Below are 9,987 nucleotides of genomic sequence, written 5' to 3'. Positions count from 1 at the left end.
CTCTGCTTTACCTTAAGTCCTTTTGAACGTAGCAACCCATCTAGGGCCAACAAAATTGGGCTTGAAGAGGTAGTGCCCATAATGTCTCCAAAGATATAATGAAAGTGAAAGTACAAAAATCCCCGCTCTCTCCTTTTCTACAGAGGAGCGTCCCGCTACTTAGTTGCGGATTCCCACTTACCTGGGAACTTACTGGTGCACCACCCTGACTGCTGAAAGTTCTGGATCCTGGGTTCGAGGAATATGTTCCCCGTGCGGGCCACCAACTGTCGCGACCCCTCGCCGGCAAGGGAAACACGACACAGGATTCTTCTTTCAACAGTTTATTCAGGCCTTGAGTCATGTATCATCTTCTAGCGCCCCGCCCGCCCGACACACCCAAGCACAGCTTAATAAAGCCCCCTGCATCCCAATCCTAAGCCGCCACGTGGATCTCTCTCATAGGGTGGTAAGGGATTACGCGCCAACTCTCCATAAAAGGAGTTGTTTATCACAGGCCACAGTGGAAGCCAGCGCCATCTTCTAATGGTGGCCACGGTCTATAAGAATGGCTTACCACAAGAGACAGTGACTTAGTTTCCAGGCCTCTTTCCCTCCCTTTGTATTTTCTTTAGAGACAGGGTCTCACTGAGTTGCTTAGCGCCTTGCTTTTGCTGAAGCTGGCTTTGAACTTGAGATCCTCCTGCCAAACTGTTGGGATTACAGAGTGCACCACTGTGCCTGGCTCAAATGTACTTTTAATAAGATGAAAATCACAAAATATTTCCTGTGGGGTTTCCATATATATAATTATGCAAACATAAAGAATTACCACAAATTGGGATGTAACTCAGTGGTAGAGCACTTGCCCAGCATGTTCAAGGCCCTGGGTTCAATCCTCAGTATTGCAGGAAAAACAAACAAAAGAAAATTATGATAATCAACTAAATTTTAGAATCTTCCTACATTGGCTTGGAAGATTGTCTGTACGAGGAAAAACTCTACTATCTTTTTGAACAGTTGTCCTCCTTTACTTCCTTCCTGTTGTTTTCGTTGCTGGTCAAATAGTTTAGTGACACATTCAATTGAAGCAAATATTTTGGCCAGCAGCCAGTGGAGGAATTTCCCAAATCCCACTTAAGCAGTCCTCCAAAACTGAAGCAGCAGTGGCTTAGTTTCCAGGCCTCTTTCCCTTCCAGCATAGCATCCGAATTATTTCAGTGCTAAGGACATGAAGACTACCTCTATGTGTCTGTGGTTGTGGACTGGGCTGGGAGAGAGGGAGGGAGGGATCTCCACAGTGGTCACGACACACCTGGACATGTCCAATTGCTTGCAGGCCAGAGAGGGGCTTGCATGCCCAGGTGAAGGACAGAAATAAAGTCAGGGTCTCGGTGTCAACAAAGGAAGAGTCTGAACTCTGGGAAGGCTAACTTCAGTCCCCTTGATGACTCAGCCACCGTGAACTGGCGCACATGCTTCTAAGCTCTGTGGCGAGACATGTTTGAGTAAATTAACACCAGCCTCTTCAGGGTACCCAAGAAGACAATAGGACTAAATGCAACAGGGTACCCTAAATGGGATCCTAGAACTGAAAGAAGGACATTAGGGGAAAACTAAAGGAATCCCAAAGGTATATCTGTTAATAATAAGGCACCCATGTTGGTAATTAACTGCAACAAATGTGCCATGATATGTAATCTGGGGAAGCTAGGGGTGGGGTGCTTGGGAGCTCTGTGCTGCTAACTCAATGTCCTTACAAATCCAAAGCTGTTTGAATGCCAGCTGCCAGCAGAAACTGCAAGGGCAAAGAAATAGTCTCTCCCAGTGACTCCAGAGTGGGCACAGCCCAGCCCACACCTGGATTTCAGATTTCTGGCTTCCAGAACTGTGAGAGAGAAAAAAAAATTGTCTTGATCTAAGCCACCAAATTTATAGTAATTTGTTATAGTAGCTCTAATAACTAACAGGGCATCTCAGCTGCAACCTGCCCTAATGAAACTCATTGCTTCCCCTTGCCTGCTCCTCCACTCCCATTTATCCATCAAGCTCCACTAGGTTACTTAGGTGGAGCTCCAGGAGTTGTTTGTGACAGCATCCTCACTTCCTTGTGGATGTCTCCGAGGTATATCTGAGCTGTGCCATCCTCTCTCTTCCTGGGCAGCATCTGCCTTTTAAAGCATTTTTTCTATATGCCGCGCTGAGGATGGAGCCCAGGGGCTAGTGCATGCTAGGCAAATGCTCCACCACTGAGATACGCCCCAGCCCTTTCCCTCTGCTCATGCCAATCAGCCCAGATGGCCAAATCTCCCAGGTGTTTCACTGGTTCCCTCCATAGTTTCTGCAGCTCCCCATCTCCCTCACCTTCTCCACCCTGAAACCCTCAAGCATCAGCAGAACCACTCGGTCTGCAACCTCCTCTCCAAATGTTTCCTGATGCAGCTGGCTCACGTGGAGGCCTGGCTCTGCCCAGGTCTCTTCCTGTGCCTCAGCCCTGGGTGCAGGCTCATTTCTCCTCCTACTCTGCCAGGCTACCACAGGGGGTAAGGGAAGACGACCTCCTGGCTCCCACCAACCCTTCCAGACGACCAGCTCTCTCCCTCCTTCTAAACAACTGTATCATGAAGCTGCTATGCTCTGGGCACTTGCCCTCAGTGAAGTCATTTGCTGATAGCCAAGTCATGCCCCTTCATTCCCTGTAGCAGTCGGTGCCATCTGGTGAGATATATATATATTTCTTTTTGGTGCTACTGGGGATAGAACTTAGGGGTGCTCTACCACTGACCTATACCTCTAGCCTTTCTTACCTTGATAAATCTTTACTAGTCAAATGTCCATGTAGATGATTCCTCTATTTCTGTGGCCCTTCAGTTCCTCTACTGGTCATCTTGTCCTCCTTGACTTTAACTACCACAGTGAATCATACCTTCATCTCTGTCCCTACCAGCAGTGGCTATGATCCCTCCACAACCTCAAGGTCCACCCTTCAGATAATCGGCGGGGGGGGGGGGCTAGGACTACAATTAGAGTGCCCCTTCAGACATGAGGACGATCTTTCAGAACCTGACTTCAACATTGTCAGGAACCTTCTATCCTCACGAAGAGTTCTGCTTTCCATTCCTGAGGTTTTCAACATTCCCATGAAGGACTGTCCTGTCAACGGGCAGTCTTCACTCCTGGGTCTCCACTTGCTGAACCCTCCCTCAACTTCCTCTCCATCTCCAACTTAGTCATTATGGCTTAAATATGCCTTTGAGATATTTTTGGGGGGACAGTGGGTAATGGGTGAAAAAAAGTTCTACTTTTGTGTCTATTTAAAATTTCCACAATGCAAGATGAAAAAGAAAAGAGCTGGGTGTGGTGGTGCTTGGGAGGCTGAGGCAGGCGGATCGCAAGTTCAAAGCCAGCCTCAGCAACGGCGAGGTTCTAAGCAACTCAGTGAGACCCTGTCTGTAAATAAAATTCAAAATGGATGGGGCTAGGGATGTGCCTCAGTGGTCAAGTGCCCCTGAGTTCAATCCTTGGTACAAAAAAAAAAAAAGAAAAGAAAAGAAAAGAAAGATGTCACTAATGGCTTTATTATTTTTTTCTTCTCTCCTGCTGGCACTTATAGTTAGAAGCTGTTTAGCACTTAATTGTGCTGAATTTTTAAATAGATTTTATTAATTTTTATCTTACAATTAGAGTTAATTTTCATATTTCCTGTATCTTTTATATTCCTTGGCACCCCTTCCCCCTTAATTGGGCAAGTAAGAAGTGCTTAGGAAATCTTACTCACTGGCTATGTTATTTTAAAAAATAGTCATTGAAAATTTTTTTTCCAAAACCAGGAGTGGTGATGCACACCTGTAATCCAAGCAGCTTGGGAGGCTGAGACAGGAGGATAGTGAGTTCAAAGCCAGCCTCAGCAACAGTGAGGTGCTAAACAACTCAGGGAGACCCTGCTCTAAATAAAATACAAAAGAGGGCTGGGGATGTGACTCAGTGGGTGAGTGCCCCTGAGTTGAATCCCTGGTAGTCCCCTGTCCTCCCCAAAAAAGGAATTTTTTTTTCCAGAACTAGGAATTGAACCTTGGGCTTTGCATGTTAAGCATATACTCTGCCATGGAGCTACTCAAGTCATTGAATTCTTTCTAAAACTGTATCTTAAAATATAAAAACTTGGGGCTGGGGATGTGGCTCAAGTGGTAGCATGCTCGCCTGGCATGTGCGTGGCGCTGGGTTCAATCCTCAGTACCACATACAAATAAAGACGTTGTGTCTGCCGAAAACTAAAAAATAAATATTAAAAAATTCTCTCTCTCTTTAAAAAAAAATAAAAACTTTTTTTTTTTAAACCATGGCTTCAGGTAAATATTCCCTCTTTCTCTGTAGTGATTCCTGACTTAAAAAAATTAGGTATTGATATGTATCTATATTTATTGCATAATATAGATCTTGATCTATCTATTCCTATTCACTACTTATTTAATCCTTTTAGTTGCCAGAAAGAAAACCTGACAAGTCCAAATTATTTTAAAACATTTTTTTTTTTTTTTTTTTGCTGGTACTGGGAATTTAACCCAGGAGAGCTTAATCACTAAGCTGTATTCTTAGCCCTCCTCTCACTTTTATTTATCTTTTAATTTTGAGACCAGGTCTTGCTAAGTTGCTTAGGGCCTTGCTAAGTTGCTGAGGCTGGCTTCGAACTTGAGGATCCTCCTGCCTCAGCTTCCCAAGTTGCTGGGATTACAAGCATGCATTACCACACCCAGGTTTTTCTTCTTCCTTAAAATGGGTTTATTATTGGGTTCATTGGGCATACCTGTAATCCCAGTGATTTAGGAGGCTGGGGCAGGAGGATCACAAGTTCAAGGCCAGCTTGGCCAACTTACTGAGACCCTCTCTAAAAATAAAAAAATATATATATACATAAAGGGCTTGGGATGTAGTTCAGTGGGTTCAATCCCCAGTATGAAAACAAACCCAGCATTATGGACATATAATTAATATATCATACATGCTCTCCCCGCCCCAGTGCAAACCACTCTCTGCTACAGGTGCTTTTCCCCATGAGTAGAAATTTCCTGCAATGGACAACTGGGCTCAATGACCTCAGGAAAGTTATCTGACTCCTTTGGGTGTTGGTGTCTTCGTGTGTAAAATGGAATAATATGCAGAACAGGCACATTTGCTGAGAGGACCTAAATTCATTCATATTACTCACCTAGTACATAGTAGGCACTCTTTGAATGATAGTTACCATTTTTAGTGAACCTGGAGCCTCATGTTGAACATTCACTCTACCTTTGAGCTACACCCTTGTTTTTTGTTTTTTTAAAATATTTTATTGGTGCTATAATTATGTATAGAAATGGGATTCATTATGCTATATTTGTACATGTACATTATTTGACCAATCTCATTCCCCAGTAGCTTCTCTTCCCCCCTCATCTTTCCCCCATCAGCTTGCTACACTCTACTGATCTCGTTATTATTTTAGTTATGCATTATAATCATATATATAAATGGGACTCATGTTCATATACATAATTTTGTATTTTCATTTTCCAGTACTTCCCCATGCCCTCTCATCCTTAACCCTTTCTTTACTCTATATTGGTCTCCTGTTTATTTTCATGAGAGCCCCCTACCCCCCAAAAATTCAATCTTTGTCTGAGTCTGGCTTATTTCACTTAGCATGATGATCTCCACTTTCATTTATTGACCAGCAAATGACATAATTTCATTCTTCTTTATGGCTGAGTGGAACTCCATTGTATATGCATACCACATTTTCTTTATCAATTTGTCTGCTGATGGTACCTAGATTGGTTCCATAACTTGGCTATTGTGAATTGTACTGTCATCCCCTTACCTTTTAAAAATTATCACATGGTGCTGGGGTTGTGGCTCAGTGGTAGAGTGCTTGCCTAGCATATGTGAGGCACTGGGTTTGAGTTGCAGCACCACATATAAATAAATAAAGGCCCATCAATAACTAATAAAAATATTTTCTTAAAATTACCTCATGAAAAAGATTTATGGAAAGTCTGACCCTACCAACTGATTTATCCACTAATTAGAAAGGTAAAAGTAAAAATTTAGAACTTCATCCTATAACACATTTTGAGTGTAAGTCTCTTTTCTTCTTAGAACAAAATAATTTGAGCTCTAGTTCATAAAGATTAGCTATTGATTCTTTGAAAGTGGGTTAGTTTGACTTTTATTTATTAACTCATTCACTGTTGACAAAGCCAAAGCAGAAGTACCTTCAGTTTCCCCTCTCTCTTCCCTTTCCAAGATTTGTAAAAGTGGAACAAACACCCGTGGGTATTGCACTTTTCAACATGGGTCCTCTGGAGTTGTGTTCTCTGCAGGCCCACAAGACTATCTGCTTGCTAAAAGTTCAAAGAGAAGCAACAGAGACCAAGTATGTCTCCAGCTTTCCAAAAGGAGTCAAGACAGATCGTGACAAACATATCCTACCTCTGCAAATTCCATCCAAGTCATGAGTTCTCAGGAGTCCACACTAGTTTAATGTCATACTAAACTCTTCCCAAGGGGATGCAAGGCTGATAAAGTATGGGTAATGTCTTGCAGTCACAAGATGTTAGTAATTTCACAAGATATTTGACAGTAGTTGGTGATGATGTAATAAATAGGATACAGAAATCTCGATGTGTTGACAGCATGGACAGACGTGCTCAACAACATAACCTCAAGAATGCTAAAGAAAGGATTTATGATTTTGAGAGGGTATCTGTCTCATAGCAGGTCACATAAGTCTTGGTCCAGTCCCTTTAGCATATTTATTAATGTCAATATAGACAGCAGCCTTATAAATATTGAAGTAATGCTAAACTAGAGGGATGCCTAATGTGAAATTAAAAAAAAAAAAAAAAACCCTTCAGCAAAATGATGTTTAACAAAGTGACTATAAATTTGCACCTAAGTTTTAAGAAATAAATTGAAAAAGTATGAGCCTTTCAAGTGGCAGTTGGGTAACCTGAGGATTACATAGTGAATATAAAACGTTAAAAAGGACTTTGGGGCTGCATATAATAATGATGGATTTAAGGCAGCAACAAAATCACTGTTTCTGCTATGTAGTATATCTATGGTCTGGATTTCAGTGGCAGGTAAGAGTTGAGACTTAAGTCAATACCAGTTTTGGGGGTAGGGGTGGTGAAAGGAGAGCAACAGGAACAGGGAGCCTTCTGTAGATTCCAATAAGCACACTAGGCCATTTACATTTGTCTTTTTTTTTGGGGGGGGAATTGTAGATGGACACAATACCTTTATATATTTTTATGTGGTGCTAAGGATTGAACTCAGTGCCTCACATATGCTAGGCTAGCACTCTACTGCTGAGTCACAACCCCAGCCCTAACATTGTCTTTTATCTTTTATCACATCCATCTATCCACTTCTTTAACTCTTTATTTGTGCATTGTAGCTGTGCACATTGGATTTGTTACATATGGATATGATGTAACAATGTAATTTGGCTGATATCCCTGCCCAGCACTCCCTCTCCATCTCCCACTCCTGATCCCCTTCCTCAATTCTGATCTCCCTTTGCTTTTCATGTGATCACCCCCCACCCTCCACACACACACACACACACACACACACACACACACGAACACATTTTCTTTTTTTCTTCTTTGGTGGGAAGGGGGTACTGGGGATTGAATTCAGGGGCACTCAACCACTGAGCCACATCCCTAGCCCTTTTTTTTGTATTTTTATTTAGAGATAGGGACTCAGTTGCTTAGTGCCTCACTGTTGCTGAGACTGGCTTTGAACTCTTGATCCTCCTGCCTCAGCTTCCCAAGCTGCTGGGATTATAGGCGTGTGCTACTGTGCCCAGCTCACACTTTCTTTTCCTTATTCCTCTCTGGCTTCCACATTAGACAGAAATATAGAACCCTTGACCTTCTGACTTTGGTTTATTTCACTTAACGTAATGGTCCCAAGTTCCATTTACTTTTCCTACAAATGAAAAAATTTCATTTTTTTATAGCTGAATAAAACTCCAATATGTATGTAGACCACATTTTCTTTATCCATTCTTCTGCTGATGGATACCTAGGCTGGTTCCATAGTTTGGCTATTATGAATTGTGCTGCTATAAACATGGGTATGCATGTATTGCTCTGATGTCTTTAATTCTTTATTTCATTTATTTGTTGGTACCAGGGCTTGAACCCAGGGGTGCTTAACCACTGAGCCATAGCCCCAGTCTTTATTTTATTTAGAGACAAGGTCTTGATAAATTGCTGAGGCTGGCTTTGAAGTGATGATCTTCCTGCCTCAGCCTCCCAAGCTGCTGGAATTACAAGTATGTGCCACCTGCTGGGCTTAATTCTTTAGGCTAGACACCCAGGAGTGGTATAGCTGGGTCATTTGGTGGTTCCATGCCTAGTTTTTTGAGGAACCTCCATACTGATTTCCATAGTGGTTATAATAATTTACAGTCCCACCAACAAGTGTAAAACTGTGCCTTTTTGTCCACCTCCTCTCCAGCACTTATTATTGTTTGTATTCTCAATAACTGCCATTTTGACTGGTCGATTCACATGTAATTTGAAGAAATAATACAATATCTATCTGATGTACCCTTCACCTGCGTCTCCCAATGGTAACATCTTATAAAATTATGGCAAAATATTTCACAGTTGGATATTGACATTAAAACAATCCACCAAGCTTATTTGGATTTCCCATATTTAGTTTTATGTAAATTCATGTGACCACGGTCACAACCAAGATATGCTTGGGAGTCTGAGGGTGTACAATTCAATGTAGAGAGCTTGCCCAGCATGCTGTGAGGACCTGGGTTCAATTTGCAGCACGTGCATGCACACACACACACACACAACAAAAATAAAAGAAAAACCCAACAACACTTGGGTTTTTCTCCATTTAAAAAGAAAAAAAAATCACCTCATTATTCTAACTGGAGGCATTGTAGAGACCATAGTGTAGAATTTATTTATGGGACAGTAATCATGTGGCAAGAGCCATAACAGGCAACAGTAGAGTATATCGGACGCTTTAATTCAATTGGCTGAATGAGACACGAAATGATCAGTCACAGAATGCAGACCACAGAGTGTAAATCCCTCCTATGAGCTTTGAAGAAACTCAGACCAGAGGTATAATTCCTCAATCCGGTTTCAGTAGCGGAGCCCAAAGACCCAGGGATGCCGGAACTCTTGGTCCAGTGGTTTCCTAGTTTGTTTTTTCCATTAGCTCCCAGCATCTTCACCTGATGGAGCCACTTTGAGGAAAACAGGTGTTCACCAGCGCCCAGCTACATATACAGATAGCAATGGAGAGAGAGAGAGAGAGAGAGAGAGAGAGAGAGAGAGAGAGAGAGAGAGAACTTTTGCAAAGCATGCAAATACCTATCAGTACAGATATTTTTAATGTGGGTTGGAATTTCATGGAAACTGAAAAGGGGCAGTGCTATCTACACATTTTCATTAAATCCAGACCACCACTTCCCTTTTGTAGAAGATGTAAACGTGGGGACAGACATTAAGAACTCCTGGAACAATTCTATGAAAGATAAAAAAGCAAGGTTTGAAAGAAAAACTTCCTGAGCTATGACAATAGGAAAAGCCCACAAGAAGCCATTCATTATGCGGGCTGGCGCCACAGGAGAGAACTTGTGGGAGGCTGGGAAGGCCTTCACCGGAACAGGTCGAGAATCCTTCTCCAGTCCAGGCTTTCAGGACACCCACTATGGGCCAGGCTTTAAGGCGAGACCCGTAATACGCCCAGGGTGGGGAATCTCCCGGGTGTTGCAGCCCGGGGTAGGAGAGCGTCCGTGCACACTGAGGGTTGAAAGTACAGACCGTCCTAATGCACCCAAGAAGTGGCCGCACAGAAACAGGGCAGGTACGCAGGAGGGCCTCCTGCCATGCTTCCGCCCTCACCTGTGCGGCCTCCGGGGACCAGCCGCAACAAAGGCGGGGGTGCCAGGAGGGAGGCGCGCTCTAAGAAGGAAGGACCCGG

The 9,987-nt window shown here is 42.9% G+C and overlaps 1 long non-coding RNA gene across 1 annotated transcript in view; it reads right to left on the bottom strand.

Moving 5' to 3' along the window:
• Positions 1-9,874: 9,874 nt before the first annotated feature.
• Positions 9,875-9,987, bottom strand: part of LOC125614497 — a 12,725-nt gene continuing 12,612 nt past the window's right edge. Inside the window, exon 3 of the long non-coding RNA XR_007345076.1 lies at positions 9,875-9,887. This is a non-coding gene — a long non-coding RNA (uncharacterized LOC125614497). The remainder of the gene's footprint in view (positions 9,888-9,987) is intronic.

The sequence above is a fragment of the Marmota marmota genome, unplaced genomic scaffold (assembly GCF_001458135.2).
Source record: "Marmota marmota marmota unplaced genomic scaffold, marMar, whole genome shotgun sequence".
In the NCBI taxonomy this organism is placed as follows: domain Eukaryota; kingdom Metazoa; phylum Chordata; class Mammalia; order Rodentia; family Sciuridae; genus Marmota; species Marmota marmota.
Note: the sequence above shows the minus strand (reverse complement) of the source record. Positions and strands in the feature narration are given on the sequence as shown.